This window comes from Calonectris borealis, chromosome 1, assembly GCF_964195595.1.
Source record: "Calonectris borealis chromosome 1, bCalBor7.hap1.2, whole genome shotgun sequence".
In the NCBI taxonomy this organism is placed as follows: Eukaryota; Metazoa; Chordata; class Aves; order Procellariiformes; family Procellariidae; genus Calonectris; species Calonectris borealis.
In genome coordinates this window covers 215219149-215237965 of record NC_134312.1, presented here as the reverse complement: position 1 = coordinate 215237965, position 18817 = coordinate 215219149, and positions in this window count along the sequence as shown.

The window sequence follows — 18817 nt, the reverse complement described above, 5'->3', positions numbered from 1 at the left end:
ATAGTTACTTGGACTGACTGTGCTGAGTCATTGAAAATAACTGACTTTGCAGCAGATAATGACAAAAAAGCTGTTTGGGGTGAAGACAGGATCAAACTCCTTGAATGCTCAACCCGTCAAAAGCCTTGCCGCCAGATGAATGTCTAAGTTTCTCCAGAAATGCATCTTTTTAGAGCAATTATGCCTATCCCAGGATTTTTGTCTTTTCAGCGTATAGCTGAATTATCCTGGACATTAGAGAGATTATAGACAACTAGCTTAGGCTGAGTGCCCAGTATTTGGAGCGTGGCAAGATGAATGTCACCCTAAATTGGAGGCTTGGGTTTAATTTTCTCCCTCTACTGAGAGCATCTAACTTAGGGCTGGATCCCCATTTCAATGGATACCGAGTGTGTCAACATCTTTGCAGATTTAGGTGTCTGCTCCTTTGTCCTGCAGTTCGTTGTCTGTCCAGCATGGATAATCTATCAGATAAAACTGAGTCTACCTTGCAATGGTATTGTAATGGATAAATATAAAGACATTGTTAAATGCATAAAGATTAAGGTAATGGAGACTACCTCAGCACATTAACCGGGTGACATCATGAATTAATAGGAAAATCAATGCAAATATAAAAATAGAGTATGTTTTAAACTGGCATGTTATATGACTTCTGCTGGCTATGGTAGAAGACGGAGATAGGGCATAACTCTTTATTCTCATCATCTTGGTCTTTTTTGCACACTCTATTCTCATTACTGTAAAAACTCAGCAACAATTTTGGATTTACTGTGCACTTAAACTCCTCTGCATAGCTGATCCTTTGAAGCTCCTGTCATTTTTACTACTTTTTTTTCTTGCCTTAATTCTGGGTCATCTGCCATTTTTGAAGCATCTGAGGGAGACTGGAAGGGAAGGAATATTGCATCTTCTAAGACCAGACCTACAGCTGTATCTAGAGATCTGTATTATCTCATAACTTTAACGGAGGAGTTCTATTATCTACTCTCTTTAGTCCTCCGTATCCTTAGTGAGCCATACAAATGTTTGCCAAAGGGATTTCCTCTTTTCTTTGTTACTTTCCTTAGAATTACAGTGTCTAACACATTTGAGATCCAGTACTTCAAAAGTTTTTAATCATTCTAATTACCTTGTTATCTTGGGCAACAGGAGATCTTTTTAACATCTTCATTTCCCTCCAGAAAAATCTGCCTTTCTCTCAGACGTGTTACCGTAACTTGGCCCTCCTTTGTGAGTACTGATAAATAGTGGAGGCTCTCAGTGACATCAAGCTAAATTTTATTTGTGTCCTTCAGAGGTAGGGCAGAACAAGGTTTCACAGTATTTGACTGATAAGAGATGGCATTTCATGGAGATGCCATTCTTCTAGTTTCCATCTGGAAAGTCTGGGAATATGCATAGTATTCTAGTACATATTTGTTCTTATTCACCTGAATAGACTATGTCGGACAAAGACATAAATGAGGCTCACAATGGCAGAAATCTATATTCTCGCCTATATCATTATTATATGTTTGAAAATCAGTCAACACAAACATCCCAGAAGCTGGCACACAAGTCCTTACATTTTTTGACCATCCCATGGCACCCTGTTCACAAAATGCCTGAAACTATACACGTTAGAGATGTTAAATTTTCTCTTTTAGCTGATTAGAGGTGCAAATTTAAAGTATGCTGTCATAAATCACCATCACTCATGTATTTTCTAGAATTATGTTTCGGGGAATGGTGTTAACAAAAAGGCAACAATCCTGCATATAGGTAAAAAGCACAGAAAAAGAAAAGAAGAAGAAGAAGAGGGAAAAAAAAATCCACGATAATAAAAAAATCCCCAACCCCAATGCATTTGCCAACTTTGTTCTCCAAAAAAATTCTGTTATATTCTGTCTTAATTTTGTCTTGGAAAGTGTTGGACTTGAGCTTGATAGATCCAGCTCGATTCCCAGCCCTTCCACTGTCATCATGTGTGACAGGGTTGTGGGACCTCCTCATTTTTCTGCTGTGGGAAGGTCTTTCCTTAAAGAAATTTCCTGCAGGGAGATAAAGGCAGGGCTGTGATATACCATAAGAATAGGAGCCACAGCTAATTAACGTAGACAAATGCACACTTCCGTGGTCATTTTCTTTTTCTTTTCTTCCAGCCAGCAGGACGTTCCAAACTTTGAGAGGTTTTAAATTTAATGACTTTCATACTGTATTTTCAAGACTTGTTTCTGTGAATGGCAGAGCTCACAAAGCTTGGTTTCTTGGGGATTTCATCTTGTGGTAGGTCTGTTTTCCAAAAAAAAACATTGTACTGTTGCCATGTGAACTTGCCTTACTGCCCCTCAGCGAACCCTTATGGAAGAGAGGTTTGTCTAATGCCTTGGCAGTGGGAAAATCTTCATTTGGTATTCATGACTTATTAGACACCAGAAAATTCACTCCAAGAACAATGAGGTGCATGCTCTCTGCTGTCTGCTAGAGTGTAGATTGAGGCTGATGGTCTTCCTGTGATTAGAGCATTTATGATCTCTTCTCTGTGTGAATCCTCTGGTCTATAATAAGGGTTGCAGTACTCGTCTAAGGATATGAGAGTGTCAAGGTTCATAGTCTATATTGTTAGTTCAGCTGATACTGTTAGAAAGACCAAAAAGCTAGTTTTCAAATTGCATGCACACTCTTTAGATCCGATACAGAGGAAGCTAACTTCAGAATAAGTACAGGTAAAGATAGTTAAAGATTAAGCACAGTGATTGTAATCTGTTAAATAGTCTGAGGACGAAAGTGAGTCCTGCCTGTGGAAAACAATGAGAGCGTAAAGGAAAGGGATGATGCCGACTACTGCTAAAAATCAATAAAATCAGGTATCATATAGGAAAGGATAAATGGACGATGACTTTTGATTATTTCCTCCAACAGGGAAATGAGAGTGGGGCCAATGACATGAAGAGACATCAGGTTTAAAAGCAAGCGAAAGGAAATACTTATTCATATAACATACAGTTACAATTTAAAGCTCTGTTACGCCAGAGCAAAAAGCATAATTGAGTTAAGACACAGACCAGACATATTCATGCAGCTCTCAGAGATCAGAGTTTGGACATGATCTCTTGCTTTGGAAGTTTCTAGATGCTGACAGCCAGAAGCTGGGAGGTAATAATCCCTCTATACATGCCCTGTTTTTCATATTTGTCTTTAGGTGACTGTTACTGCCTCCTTCCAGAGGCAGGATTTTGGCTTGGTGAGCCCTGTGGTTTGACACAGGGTGATGGCTCTCATGTTCTTCAGTTAGCAGTTTCAGTTAACAAAACAGTGAGAACATTGACAATTTCCAGCTCCAAAATGCTCTTTATGAGTGTGAAATGTTATAATGTGCACTCTCGTTTTAGCTGGGCCATGCAGCAGTACTGGCACACTCTCTCACAGCTGGGGGGAACTTAAATACCTAGAAAAGTCAATTGATGTAGTTATTCATTTTGCTTTCATCTTCTTGGGCTTCTAATGCCTACTTCTGTCAGTTTGGTTAAATGTGCATTTAATAGACATATCTTAAGTTAGCTGGAGAAGATGCATGACCCCTTCAAAGAGAAATTCTCCATAGGTGGTCTGCCATGTTGCAAAATAAATTAGCTGAGCATCTCCACCATGTGATATCAGGATATCCCCAACAGTAAAGTGCATCAGCAGCTGAGCAAAGGAGAAAGGACGTCTCTTCCCAACAGGCAGACAAGGTGGAAAAACAAAGGAAGATGAGGATACACCGCCAGTGGGGGGGGGGAAGACTTTAGTGACAGTAATGAAAAAGGGCTGAAATGATTTTCCATCAAACCACAGGCACAACAGCAGGGATCCTGGGGGGATCCTGGCACCCGTCTTTCTGCTTCTCCCTTTTCCTCCCACCCACCAAGGTCACTCTGGCACTGGTGACAGCCGCAGGTAGCAGGGCTGAAGCTTATCTCTAATTTCTTCGTCACCCCTTTTGGCCCTTGTTGCTGTAGCTCTAACGACACATGTTCCCTTCCTTCAAGTCTTTCTACTACCTCAACAAGTGCTCTTCCTAAATGAAGTTTACAAATATATTTAGCTACCAGCCACACACCATTTCCTTTTTACTGATTCTGCTCTCTTACTCCGATTTTCTAATTGGAGAATCCGTGAGAAATTTGTTTGAACTTCTTTTCATTAGCATTTTTCTATCTTGAAATTTTGAGTAATATGTTCCAAGGTACTTTTCAGTAATGGAGCAGTGAATAATGAGAATTTATTTCCCTTTTCAAAAGTAATTAATAAACAAAGAGAACATACTGCTTTCCTACTAAATCAATAGATTCATAGAACGTTTTCTTCCTGGCAGCTATAAAAGAAATGTGACTTAATGTAATGTTAATTCTCAGAAAATAAAATATTATAGTCACTTGAACTAATGTTACATGTACAATAGAGAACTGGGAGCAACTCCTGGACTCTCTACAGGAAAACAGTAGGTGTTGTGGTAATGAGGAGGTGCCTTTGCTTTTTAGAGAATATTTTAAGAAATCTATCGGTGTATGAAATATGCTTGCTAACTGTGTAATCAATTGGCTTTAACGGTCAAGTCAGAAGAAGCCATCTTATACTTTCTGTGGTTCACTTATGGAAACAGAAGTTGAGGCAAGGATAAACAGTCAAACAATATATTTTTGGAGAACTGGAGGCTTTTCAAAGTATTTGCTGTGATTCCCAGATGAAGTGCATGGCAGAGGCTGTGCAGCAGAGGAGTTAGGGTATGGGAAGCATGAGGACAGACAGTTCAGGAAGAAAGGAGATAACATAATCAGATTTTAGATATTCAGTGACCAGACTTTGATGTTAAAGTGCACTGGAAAGAAGGTTTGAAATGAGAAAAAATATGTTTGTGTGGAAAATCCACTGCCATAGTGCTGAGAGGTGTTAAAGGGCAAGAGGGAGAGAATACAATCTCTCCAGTCAAAATTGGAATCTTGAAGCAATAACAGGAGGCAATCATGTTCAGTAAACAATTAGGGACAGGACTAAAGATAGGCTAAAAACAATTTACAAGCTATATGAACTAGAAAATAGGAACACAAAGTGGAGTAAGAAGCAAAAGGAAATGAATAATTGTGTTCAGAAGAAAGAAAAATATTAAATAATAAAAACACAGCAACAAAAGTGTGTTGAGACATTTAGTTTATGATTTTTTTTTTTTCCTTTAGAAATCCACTGTATACAGTGAGAATAGTTCACATGCTCAGGTAATCAAAAATATTCCTGATCAGAGTAACTAAGAGCTTGGTCTAAATTAACTATCAAAACTTGACAAAGGGACAGAGACCATGCAGACAGGTCCAGAAAATGCTGTAATCAGTATGCAGCTGTGCTACAAAGGCTGGCACACTGTTACGGTGCAAAGGGGGGAAAAAAGTGTAAAGGGGAGTGTAAAGGGGAAAAGCAAAGCAAGAACTCTGCAATTTGGATTTCTGTTTTTGGAAGACCAAATGTTTCAAAATCTTCTTGAATTCCAATGTAGGAATAATGACAATAAAAATCAGGTATCAGGTGAGTAGAAATGTTTCATTAAAACAAAGAATATATAATGCTACGCTGATTTCAACCTATTTTCATTGTATAGTAAGGTACAAAGTAAAACTGGGGAATGAAAAAAAAAAAAGCAACAACGTATTTTGAAGTGGAAAAATCTAAGCACTCCAATCAGTCAAACTGAAACCTTTGCACTCGCCAGTGTACCTCTCCCTCTGTGCACTGCCCTTGCCCTCAGCCCTAACCTCCCAGTGCTTATTTCAGAGCAAAACATCAAAGGCAACAGGATTGCCTCTTGAACAGCCAGAAACAGCTCCCTGCTTGCTTCTGGATGTCTCCAACCCCACCCAGAGGCATCCAATCTTCTCTGGTCATGCCATGGAACCCACTCAACTAGTCAAAGCTTTTTGGTTCTGCCCCAATTCCCAGATGTCTGGATCCCTTTGAGCCTCAAACAGCTTCACGTTTCTCTTTACCTTCCTGTAAAATGGGTATTTCATAACCCACATGTAAAATGCCTGTGAAGGGAGAAGACTTCTATTCTTGTGCAGTCCTCTCAGATTAGATGTTTTGTAGGAGTAAAACATGATATGTGTATGTAAATGCACATGTGCATGTTGGACTAGATGTACATATACACTACTCATTGCGTACCATTACAAAATGCTGGAGGTGACAGCTAAATGACAAAAAAGAGGGGATATCACTAAAAGGATCATTTTTGCAGATGAGCATGCTAATAAGGAACTGCACAAATCAGTGTTGGCTCTTGGACGTGATTGTCTGGGTGTCAAATCTGACTTCCATGTTAGAAAATTATGTTAAAATGGGATGTGGAATAATGTGGGTGAAGACCGAGGAACCAAGACTATTTTATTGACTGTCCTAACAAAAACCAGCCACAATTATGAAGTTTTCTATTTAAAAAGCATAATTCTTACAGTAAAATTAAAAAGAAAAAAGATAGGCAGACAGAAAAAGTATGCAAAATAGAACTTACTTTAGCCAATTGACCAGGCAAAAGATTTGAAAATTATTGTAAAAAAATCTCTAAATCCTCAGCTCACTGAAAACTGCAGTGGAAAAGGAAAATGTGCAGGTTATATTTGAGGACCACAACAGACATCAGAGAAGATAGTGGTTCTGCTACAATAATAATTCAACACTAGTTTCCTGATAAACCCAAGTTTTATCCATAATCAGTGGCCTCAAAATACACCAAAAGATGAGAAGCATTTCCAAAAGGAGACAGTGTAGAGCAGGCACAATTTCAGTCAAAATATTACATTTTAGAGAACCCAAATTACAGTGAAATTTGTACAAGCACTGTCCCCATCCTGTTCCGGCTGAAGGAACTAAGGAGAGATTTATCTGTAAAATGCTGATGAAGGAAATTGATAAGCATCCATTTGGGAGGAAAATATGCAAATTAAATCACCAGGAAGCTACAGCTATGGGTGCTGCTCTCAGCATCACTTACTTTGCAGCCACACCAGCTCCCTGATGCAGTTCACTGCGTGTCCCCAGACTGCTGGACTGACAGCACTGGTAGCAAGTTGGCGACAGGCATGAGGGGGACAGCAGAAACTGGTGCCATTTTTCCCCCAAAAAAGTCAGCAGAAGGAAATATCTTGATAGAAACATGAAAACAAGCTGCAGGTAAAGTGACTGCAGAAGTTGCAATTTATCTACTTTCTGTGTGTTCTTTCCATCACAGCATCATTTGTTTAAGTCTGCTCAGGACACTTCCAGGTCCCCACTTGAATGAAGATCTCCATGGTTAGGAAAGCACAGGTGACCAGCTTGCGACAGGATAAATCAGGATATTAGATATGGACTAGACTATACCGTGAACCTGAGCTGGTCAACAGAGGTAGGGGGATACAGTAGTGTGTGTATGTGTGTATATCTGGAGGAAAAGATACTCAAAACTCATTTAAAAAAAAAAAAAACAAAAACAAAAAACCACCCAAGAAAAAATACTCATGCACACACTTGGCATTTAAAAAATTAGAGAATAGGAAATTTTAAATATCAAAATATTGCAGGAAAAATTCACAGTTATAAGAAGAGATGATCAGCTGGATGCTAAGCAATACTAAAGTGTGGAACAGATTTTGTTTTATTCTTTTGGCAGTATGTTCCCCTGTTTCCATTTTAATGGGGATCTTTATATGCCCGTGCTTAAAATGATTCAGCAATTCTTTTTTTCTTCCCTGCTGCATAAAATTCTACTGACTTTACAAATGCAGTTAGAAAACTTAATTTTGTTCACTCTCAGCTCTCAAAGTAACAGTAATGAGACACAATCAGGGATGATACAGTTGGGATAACTACTTCTTTGGGTATTTTTATCTGTCCCTTACATCTTCAAAGTTTCAGGACATTGTGGCAATAATGAAAGGTATTGGTTCATTCACAGCCCATTGGACTAAGGTGTTTATCCAAATCCCACTGTTAACAGGATGGGGGGAATCCTCCCACTTGCAACCTCACTCTATCACATTACTTACAGGATCCTCTGCCCACCACTTCAAAGCAGCCATCTACCAAGCAGGGCTGAAAAGCTATTTCACACTGCAAATCAACAGCTTCCAGCAGTGCAGGGCAGGATATAGAAGTTATCATCTATGGCATTTTATAAAGAATTTAGGAAAGAACATTATTTTTTGATTGTTTTAAAAATGTCTGTGTTATGAGTACATCTAATTTTTTGACTGATAGAATTTGAGAAGGATGAGATCAAGCTTGCCATTTCCTACAGAAAAAAAGTATTTTTTGTCATACAGCTAATACAAGCTCTATTGTTATGTTACCTCCCACACTTTGTAGAAAGTGAACCACAGCCCTGCAGAACCGAAATGGCTCAGTCACTACGGCACAACGAGTATGAATGTAAGCGTAAATGATCAGAAGCACTGCTCTTCATGCAACCTCCGGGGACTGCGTGTGGAGCTGCTGACTGTAGGGATGGCACTTGCTCGGAAGGTATTTTTTTATGCTATTTCAAACACTGCGTTCATTTTGTGATCCGAAGTGGTAATGTATATTAGACGTAATCTGCTCTCTCTTACCTGGTCTGGTGCAGGAGAGACAATTGTTGCAATAGTTTGATCCACAGATCTCAAAGTAATATACAGATATTAATGAATCCATGGCATACCCGAATAAAGTAGCGTTATACTTCAATACCATTAGAAACGGGGCATGCACAACTCAAACACGTTATGCTTAGCACAACATTTTCCTGCTTAATTATAAGGGAACAAAGAAAAAACATGGCAAAGATTATTGCCGTGCAGTAATAGCTTGTCAGCTTAAGGGAAAGGATTTCTTTTAAAGTCTGTGCTTCGTTTCTTAGGAGCAAAATCCAGACCAACTTAAGGCTGTGCTTAGCTTTAAGCATGTCTTACTAATTCAGATACTTCATTCCTGTAGTGAACAAGACCTAATGTTGCTTTAATTAAGTTCTTTGCCCTCCTCCCAAATAATGTTAGACCTTGGTTAGTCTGGAAAATAAGAAAAAAAAAAAAAACAAAAAACAACCCCAAAGCAACATTCATTTTCTTTATGCCTCCCCATTTCATTTAGAGTGTCATTTGTCTCTCTGATGATGCAGCAAAAATAAAGCCTTGCTTGGCTAGTTTGCATTGCACCTCGCTGCGCCGCTCCAACTCTCCGTGCTTTCCTCCTGATTTAGAGTATCTCGCTCATCCCACCACATCAATCACCGCATCTCTCATCACTGAAGGAACAGTAAAGAGGAAGATGCAAAAGTGGAGGTGGGGAAGGAGGGGAGCCCGGCACAGAAATGCCCTGTAAAGAATGGCTGGTGTTAAATTTCTGTCTGCAGAGACAGGGAGATAAAATCTGGCGTGTGAGGCATTTTAGCTGCGAATGACTGTTCTAACTTCATTAAACTGCGATTACTGGATTCAGGGGGGAAATGATGCCTCCTTTAAGGGAACATATAATCACTAACACAGCTTTTTCCCTAAAGGGAAATCTGTATGACAAATAGCTTGCGCGATAAGTGTGGTATTTCTATGGTAAGTCCATGTTGTCCTCGACAGTCCAAAGGCAAATGCAGGTAACTGTAAGGTCGATGAAATACAAGCCCGACATTTCAGCATGTTATTAGCTACGTGTGGGATATGCAGAAATCCCCGAAATACAGACGGTCCCCGCTTCTGTGGGTTTGCAAATTACCAGTTCTCATCCCCGCATGGAAGTACAGACTGAATGTTGCTCTTGAGCTATGCCTTACATTTTAAGACAGCTTTCCTCTCCCACTGTGGTATTGCCATTTCCAGTTAAAGGCATTTTATGCTAAAACATCGATTTTTCAGTTTCGGTTCTCTGCCAATCACTTTTCTCTCACAACAGTTAACATCTGTTTTCTTTCTGCATTGCTTTTTTAAAAACTAATCATGGGTTTGGACAATATTCCCAGTGCAGATATCCTTTCCCATATGAAACATAGTGGAAATGCAACTCTGGCTCAGAGCTTTGGAGCTCAGATTTCTCTATTATGATAGGAAAAGTGGAAAGTCGAGACAGAAACATGCCTGAACTTCAAGTGCATTTTGTTTTCTCAGCGTTGTTCTTGGTCTTACATGATTTTAACTCTGCTGATTCCAATAGAATTATTCTTGGCTTAGACTATCATAAGGGAAAGGGGGAATAAAGATTAATCTGAAAAGCATTTTAAAAAAATAAAAATCCAAGATACTTTGTTACCTATGTGGTCAAACCTTGGAATCTTTTCTTGATACTTAGTAATCCAATATTTTATTGAAATTATATACTGCTTTGGATCAAGTAAAAATTAAATAAAGGATTCCAAAATTTGGATATATACACACAGTTTGGACAAGGTTTTTCTCCCTGTCTACAAGAAAAACAAAATCTGAATAATTTTTTCAACATTTTTGTTTTCCCAGGATCTTATATTTTTTTTAAATTGACATTTCCAATATGTTACCCAGAAATTTAAAAATTGTTGAAGGAAAACTGTTAACTCTTCTTTAGACTCTCTTTCTCTTCCTCTCTCACATGCGTATGCACAGATACACAGGACATCTCAGATGTGTGAGAAGCCAGCCTAATTAGGAACACGGAATAAACTTAATCTACCAAAAGAATGTCAAAATTCATAGCAGACAGAAATTCTAGGCCAAATTTAATGATGGTAAGTCTTTCTATCTTCTACGTGAATAAAGTGTTGTCATTTAAGCGTCATCACTGCTCACCTTTAGGATGCTCAGGAGGATGCACAAACAGCACACCAGCTCTGGACCAATTATGTGTCCTAACATCTCACCTTCTGCATATTTCTCTTTTGCTTAGTAAAATATACAAGTGCTCTTTCTGGATGTAACCCACATTATATTTTGTTTAGGACACTCAGGTTACTTTCTCCATGCTTAGACATTTACCTATGTGATTTTTATGTGTCATTTATGAGAAGAAACTGGCATAGTGTCCTCTAATACTAAGAAGTGGGAACTTATCTTCATACTTTGTGGAAATAATACTATGTATTATTCGGTTTAGAATAATAAGCCATATCTGACGCTAAACGCAGGGTTTCTGAACTCAGGTGATGGGATCACAACAGTAAGTGACACAGCTAAAGCAAAACACCGGCTTAACCAGAAATTCAAGATCACCACTTGTATTGCTAAATAAAAAGGGCCCTGGGACCAAGCAGCTCTGACAATTTAGTCAGGAGTAGTCCCCTCCAGAGGAGATTTTTCTTGTCTAGAGTTAATTGGAGCAGAGCAAAGAGCCTGGGAGAAAGCTAACAGTTTTGCAGTGGGCAGATTGAAGGTCCAGGCTTGCTCCCTGGCTTTCTGCGTAGGGGTTCAGAGTTAGCCTTCCAGAATGGTTCCTTCCAACGAGCAAATCACAGTCACCCCACTAACAAACCAAAAGGGAAACCAGTATCTGTACCTCCCATGTTGCATTTGGCAACGCTGTATACCCCAAAATGATCCGGTCGGAGCACTGCCAGACAAGGAACTGGAAAGAACAGTTGGCTCAGTAACAGAGAATGTGCGATTTATACGCAGCCTAACCCAATATTAACAAAAATTACATGTTGTGGTAGATGAGAGCCTGTGACCGGACAAAGAGAAATTGGCCTTGCAGAGCAACTCAGGATCTGTAGAAGATAAGAAGATATATACCTAGAAAGGCTACAGGTGGGTGAGAGGGAAAACAGAGAAGAAAACAAAGGAAAGGAGATCCATTACACCAGAAACATAATCTATGTCCGTGCTGTGCATGTTGTGACTGGAAAAGGGCTTCAGGCTGTCGTTTCATAGCACTTCCCTCCACCACTAAACTCACAATGCTGACAGCTGTGTTTTTTGGTCCATATGACCCTGAGCAGGTAGAAAGATTTGGATTGTGCTTGTGCTAAAATGAGATTTCCCTTCCTAAAGCTTAGGTTTAAACCTTAACTCAGTTTGTTGGACATTCAAATGCTTTCCACGAATTTCTGCCTCCAAGGCTTAGCCTTCCTTCTCAGGACTGTTCTCTTAAGCAACTGATTTGTGGGGACTTAGGAGCTGTGAAGCAGAAGGTTGGAGTCGGACATAGGGACAGTCACACGAGTTCAGAGCAAATCCATTAAACCCCCTTCTCAGTGAATCCACGTCTTAGACCTAACCCAACACCGTGTCCCTCCCGTTCTACATGAGCGTAACCTTAATGACATCAGTGGGGAGTCGCTGATGGAAAAAGGGATTCATGCAGTTGAATTTCAGGCTGCAGACTATTGCGCTTATGATGCATGCCAGAGTCATTATGAAAATGATGAATTGTGACTGATCCTCAGGAAACTTTGGTAGTCATAGTCCTCCAGTCACCTATTTCCTTTTATACTCAGTTAAAATTGCAGGTGCTCTCCCCCTAAGTAAAACATATTAATGTCTGCCTGTAATTTCTCTAGAATACGCAGGCCGTCATCCCTGTACTTAGGTGCAGTAGTGTGTGTCAAACAGAGTGATACCTGGGTGCTGTTGATCATACAAGGGCGTTTTAATGTCTGTAATGGTGTGAACAGGAAGACATTGTTCTCTGAGAAGTTCATTCGGTTGGAATCCTTGCTAGGAATAACAGAAGACAAATAGGGTCACCTTCACATGGCAGAAGGTGTTTGTTCTTTTTTATAAAATACGGCATCGTGTGTGTGTTTTCTGGATTATAGCATGATTAGGAGATATTTTAATAACAAGTTATCAGGCAGCTTGGATATTTGGCTTATCAAGAGATGGATCAGTCAGGTCATTAAATGTAGAGTCAACTCCAGACTGTAGGCACCTACATTTGGATGTCTCAATATGCCTGCAGGGGAGCTAGATTCCTAATTTTTCATTATATTCAGTGGTAACCAACACAATGAAAGGAGTCTAGAGAATTGCTCAGCTCACTCTAATATAGACACATTCAGCTAGACTCCACTCACTACATTAGTTAGCTCCCAATTAACTGGAAAAGTGAATTAGGTGTCTAGTTCAACACCTGCTCCTCGATGTCTACAATCCAGAGCCAAATCCCAGGCCAATGGTGTGATGTTGCAATTAAAGTGACATAAATGTACTGGTATTTACTCAGTGGGATAATCAGTGGGATAATCCTGTTCTCTCAAGCCATGGAAGTTATGGGTATAGAAGGGATGTCAAATTATAAGCAAGGTTTTCCATTGCAAGAATGTTTTTCTAACACTGACAATAAAGAATGGTAATTACATGTTCTTGATTTCTGTCCAAGTAAGCCTAGGACTTGCTATAACAACTGTAATAGGACTGGTCAGCATTTAACCTAGTAGAAGTAACAAGTGCTAAATGAAGGCTTGAGCAAATTTGATCATCAGCACAATTGGCATATTGAGGAAGAATGAAGATTATGGTCCACAATATAGATATCCATGCCTGAAATACTGGTTAGACACTAACTGCTATAGTGATTATATGTATTAGGCCAGTTATTATTTCAATTCACCCACTAACATTGTAATACATCTCAGTTTGCCCTGGGGAATTTGGTACATAACAGCTTGTTACCTATTGATTCTCTGAGAAAAGCAAAAAGCTGGCTTTCAACTAAACTAATATTATGTCTAGAATCCCAGATATGAATTATTGGGAATCTTTAAAGGGGAAAACTTACCTAGTTTAGTTCTAATAAGCAGACTATTTGTACTAAAGAAAACATATATATGTATGCAGTGTTGCAGATATTTTTGTAATGGAATACAGAAAAGAAAAATAAAAAATATTTTTAACTTAAACATAATTTATTGGATAAATTCACAGAAGGTTTTTGTTTCATTTGACTTTCTTTGGAGTCCTTCTATATTTCTAAAAAGAATCTGAGACTTTGCCTACATCCTAATCAACTGTTATTTTCTTTTTGGCATGTTCAGGGCAAGAGAAGATTTAGCATTTTTGATCTTTGTTTAAGCAGGAAATATATTTTTGTCCTGAAGGTCAAAGGAGGAATTGGGAAATTTTCCACAGCCATAAATATTTATTTTGGGGCAAATTTCAGTACTGTGCCAGATGAGCCTGGGATTGTGCATTTGCTCATGCAGGACAGATACAGCTCTTCAGCTTTGAGTTTCTCTCTTTCGTGATCAGTGGCTGAAGACACTCAGACATTGAAGTACAAAACAGGAAAATAAACTTGACAAATTTGGAATGGAAAATTAGAAAGAGGGATGTACAGCTGTGGAATGAAAGGAACTCTCTAGCATACGTTTCTGTGATCGTTTAGGCATTCAGTGACAGAGAAGAAACTAGCGCAGACCTGGAATAAAATATCTAAAACCAAAGGATATCAGGTAGGAGTTGTCCTTAGACTGCTTAGACTATGGAAGATTTTTAGTGGAATTTTAAAATCTTGATCAAAACTACTAAAATGTCTCTGGATTTTTGACTTTACAGTTGCAGTTAATGTGTTCCTATAAAAACTGATTGTTTTCCAGGGAGCTAATATAAATAATGCAAATAAAATCAAACAAAGAACGCGAAAGGGATCACGCAGATAATCAGTAGCATTTTCAGTCCAACTTCTGTTTCATTTTACTCAGTTTGCAGACAAAATTAACATATCTAAGGCAAAGGAGGGAGGGAAGGTACATCTATCTGCTCCTCCTCCGTGCTGGTGATAGAATTTAACAGGTAAATTACGACTCCACTCGTTCTGGTCGTGGCAGACCAAAAGTGGTCACCTGGAGGTCACTTAATTGTAAGTTGGCTGGCAGTTAATAATGAAAATCCAATGCAGAACATGGTCATGATAATGACTGGGAAAAACAGAAGGATGAACCATGAACCCTTTTTTTCTTTTTTTTTTTCCAGATCAATTTACCAAGAATCCAAATTTAAAACAAAACAAGGTATCAAAACTGCAATTTGGAGTAACTGAAGACAGGATGCAGAGAGAGGCATGAGGAATATAATAACCAGCACTGTGAGTTCAGAGTATTTATATCAGAATGGCTTCACGGGGGAAGAAGAACAACAGGAGAGTGCGATATCATAGTCATTTTTGGTTCAGGACCCTGAAATAAGCAAGAATAAGTAAGGTGAGGCCTTCCAGGTCGGGCCAAGCACCAACATAATAGATTCATCAGTATGGATATAAGAAACTTTCTCAGGGAATTGGTCATTTTAAAAAATGAATGTTGGAAACTATTTCTAAGCCTAGGTCAAGCTTTGCAAAGAGAAAATAAAAGTGGGAAAAAGAAACTGTCACAAGCTACATAATTAGGCACGGAACAGGGGTGTAAGTGGTGAGGTTTAAGGACCTTCAGCTGCCTCATTGGGAACAAAGATGTCAGCCAAAGTCATGTCCCCCTCGGCAAAGTGGCAGTTCTGAGGTACTCCGTATGGGAAACTCAGGTCCTCTTACAGTCATATTAAATATCAATATTTATATTATACGTATAAAATATATTTTATAGTATATTAAATATAGTATATATAATATATATAATACTATATTAAATACAGTACTCACTGTGCTAAGAAAGATAAATGAAAGGGCTGGGTTTTGTTAAGCCCCTTTAGTTCAGAGAGGAGACTCATCACTGCCAGTCCCCCCATGCACTGAAACACTTCATACAGCGAGAAACACCATCAACAGCAACAGGTGAAAGCAGTCCTCGCCTGAACACCGCACAGCTCAAACCAGCCTGGTGCACATCCCTTCTTGCAGACAAGAAAATCAAACCAGCGGTTCGCTTGATTTTACAGTTTACACTTTACCAGACTGGAAGGCAACCGAGCAATCAAAGGGAGAAAAAATCCAGAATCCTGAATGTTGTTATTTTGGTGTCACTCTGCAGAGTATAATCTCATTTAAGAATTTGCAACAATTCCTGTTATTACTGTGTTGCATGCAACTCCTACTTTCTGCTCTATTAGGACATATTTCTGTGTTATGCAGCTGTCTAAAATCTGCTTTTGCTTTAAAGACAGATGCAAACAGCTGTTTAATGAATCTGTCATTTCCTTATCTTCCCCATTTCTGCAGTCTGATTATTTCTAAGTGCTACACTCTCTTTTAGAGACATTTCTTGTAGGAAGAATAAGTCACATTTTCTTCTGTATTTCTAATATTTATGTCAACTTGGGAAAAATATCCTCTCCACATTAAATCTTTAAAACTAAAAAAAAACTAAAGCAAGGGAATAAGTTGATACATTAGATGTTAAATCTGATGTGATGTTTTACAAGTTTGATCTCACAAGGAGCATGTTGTCAAAGGAAATTCTTCAGCTTGTTCACATGCTCGTGAACTGAATGCCATTTTGCTGCTTGATGGAAGTAATTTAGAATAATATGTTAAAATGTCATATATCATAGGCGAACAGTTTTCTCTGAGACCTGCTGCATACAGTCTAGACTGATTTTTGAAAATACTGTCAGTTACTGCTATAGTCTAGTACTCCTCAAGTTGATATATTCTGAATGGCAGATTGAGGATAAGAGTGAAATACATTTAAATGTGAAGATAAAGGAAAAGGAGAAAAAAGAATGAAATTGCAGAGATTCAGGGAATATCTAAAAAGCATTCAGGTCTACAAATTGCAATCAGGATGAGAACCGTAAGAAACCTCCTAAAGCACGACCTGATAGGTTATATGTAAAAACCCTGTGTGAGTGATATGTGCATGCCATCTTCTTTCAAAAAGGTATAGCTGAACAATTTTAAGAAAGCGAGCTATACTGCAAGAAAGCGATAAACTTTGATTTTCAGTTTAGGATTAGTGTTGAGGTCTTTTTTCTATTGAGAGAATGTGAGCCCGAGGTTTGAAATTCCATTTTACTGTAAATTGGACTTACACTGTGTTCCCATCTTTAAGAATAGTATTTGAATTAAGAGCTTTGAAGCAGAAACGAGCCAGGGAAAACACTTACATGAGATCTGGTTCCTTTCTGACTAAGTAATCAGTAGTTCCCTGATTAGATGCAGCCTGGTTATTTTTTGGGTGGCCACAACCACACTGTCATTGGGTGCTGTCAGCTAGCGAGATGAATCAATAACACAGTGATGCCTCTACCTTCGAGCGCTCCCCGGGGATGTAGATGCACTGCTTGCCCCCAGCGTCTCCTGGGTCACCCAGACATTTTAGAGTACTCATAGATTAATTAAAAAAAAAAATCATTTTTCCACTTTTCTTATGCTTCAGCTGACCTCCACATCAATACATGGGGAAGTCCTGGTAGGATCCATTCTCCTATGTTTTCCCATCATAAGTGCAGACAGGCTGCAGTGGAAAAGCTTCTTCCCTTCCAGCTCCTTCTCCACTGTTGCCAAATCCCTGCCCTCCCTTTGCCAATGTGCTCTTTTCTGATTTACATGGGATTTGCACACTCTTGAATACTAGTTTTACTTGTAATATCAGTAATTCTTATTATTCTGCTGCTTATCTTTCAAATGAATATTCCAATCCTGCAATATAGCGAATGCTTGCAATCCTAGTGAAGATAATGAGATTACTCACAGGGGAGTGGTTACGAGGGGGTCTTATCTTCCTTTTCTTTTTTGTGTGTAAACTTGAGGCCAATCAAATTTGCAGATAATCCTTCCCCATTGAAAAACAAACCAACCTCTTAAATAGTGCAAAAATATTGAGTAAAGATATGTACATGTACACACTGGCATACATTATTGGGAAACATCTGAAGTAACTAGAAACCCAAATATTTCATTGTATCTTTTGTGGCTGAGAACCTGTTTTGATGAGACTAAGAAGGATGCTGTGAAATGATGCACAGTTAATGGCTAGCACAATCAAGAGGTGTTCGCCCACCAAATGAACTGGTAACTGCTTCTACACATCAGGGCTGGATTTCCTTTGTCTCAATTTGCGAACCTAGGAAGTAGATATCTGAAGCTAAGATAATCCACCCCTGCTGTCTCCCTTGTAGTCAGTGGAGATAAGGAGTCACTTTCAGAGTGTGATCTGTCTGACCTCTTTTGGTCATCTGTTTTGGATGAGATACTTTAAAAGTGCTTGTCCCTCTCCTTGGACTTTAAAGGCAATCTGAGTGACCAGCTCAGATGCAAGCATCTGTAGGTTGTTCAGATGACTTCTATTGCAGGTCATCATCTAGGTTAACATTACTGCAAACCAATGTTCTATTAATGGAGATACTAAAGATCTTATACTAGGAAAAGCATGACTTGCCATTTCCTAGACAAATTTGATTTGACTGAGCTGATGCTGATATGACAGCATCAAAGAACTATATATAAGAACTGCTCAAAAATTTATATATATATTTCTATAGGCATTTTTTTATAAATTGTTCCCTGCATTTCCTTTTTTTTCCAAAGTTTTATAATTCCTATTAAAATATTAAGTACCATTTTATTTTCTTTAACTATTCAGGATATTTTAAAATGAAATCTCTAAATTTTCTATGGAAGTAAAGGGCGGGTTAAAAAAAGGAGTTATTGATAACACAGTTTTCCCTCAGAACTTTTTCAAAAACTGCATAGTACTCAGCATAATACTTTTACACGGTAAGCTACAAGGTAAAGAAAACATCAAGTAAAGTCCCATACATAGAAATAAATGACGACAATCCCACAGACAACCACTGAGTCAGGACTTTATCCCCAGCTCATAGTGAAACACTTACATTGACATAATACGAAGTATGCAATTACATCATCATACCAGACTCCTTAACCTCCTTCCCATTATTAAATGCCTCCCAAATTTTGCTTAGCAGTATTTTGCTGAATGTGATGAATAAAATGGTCTTTG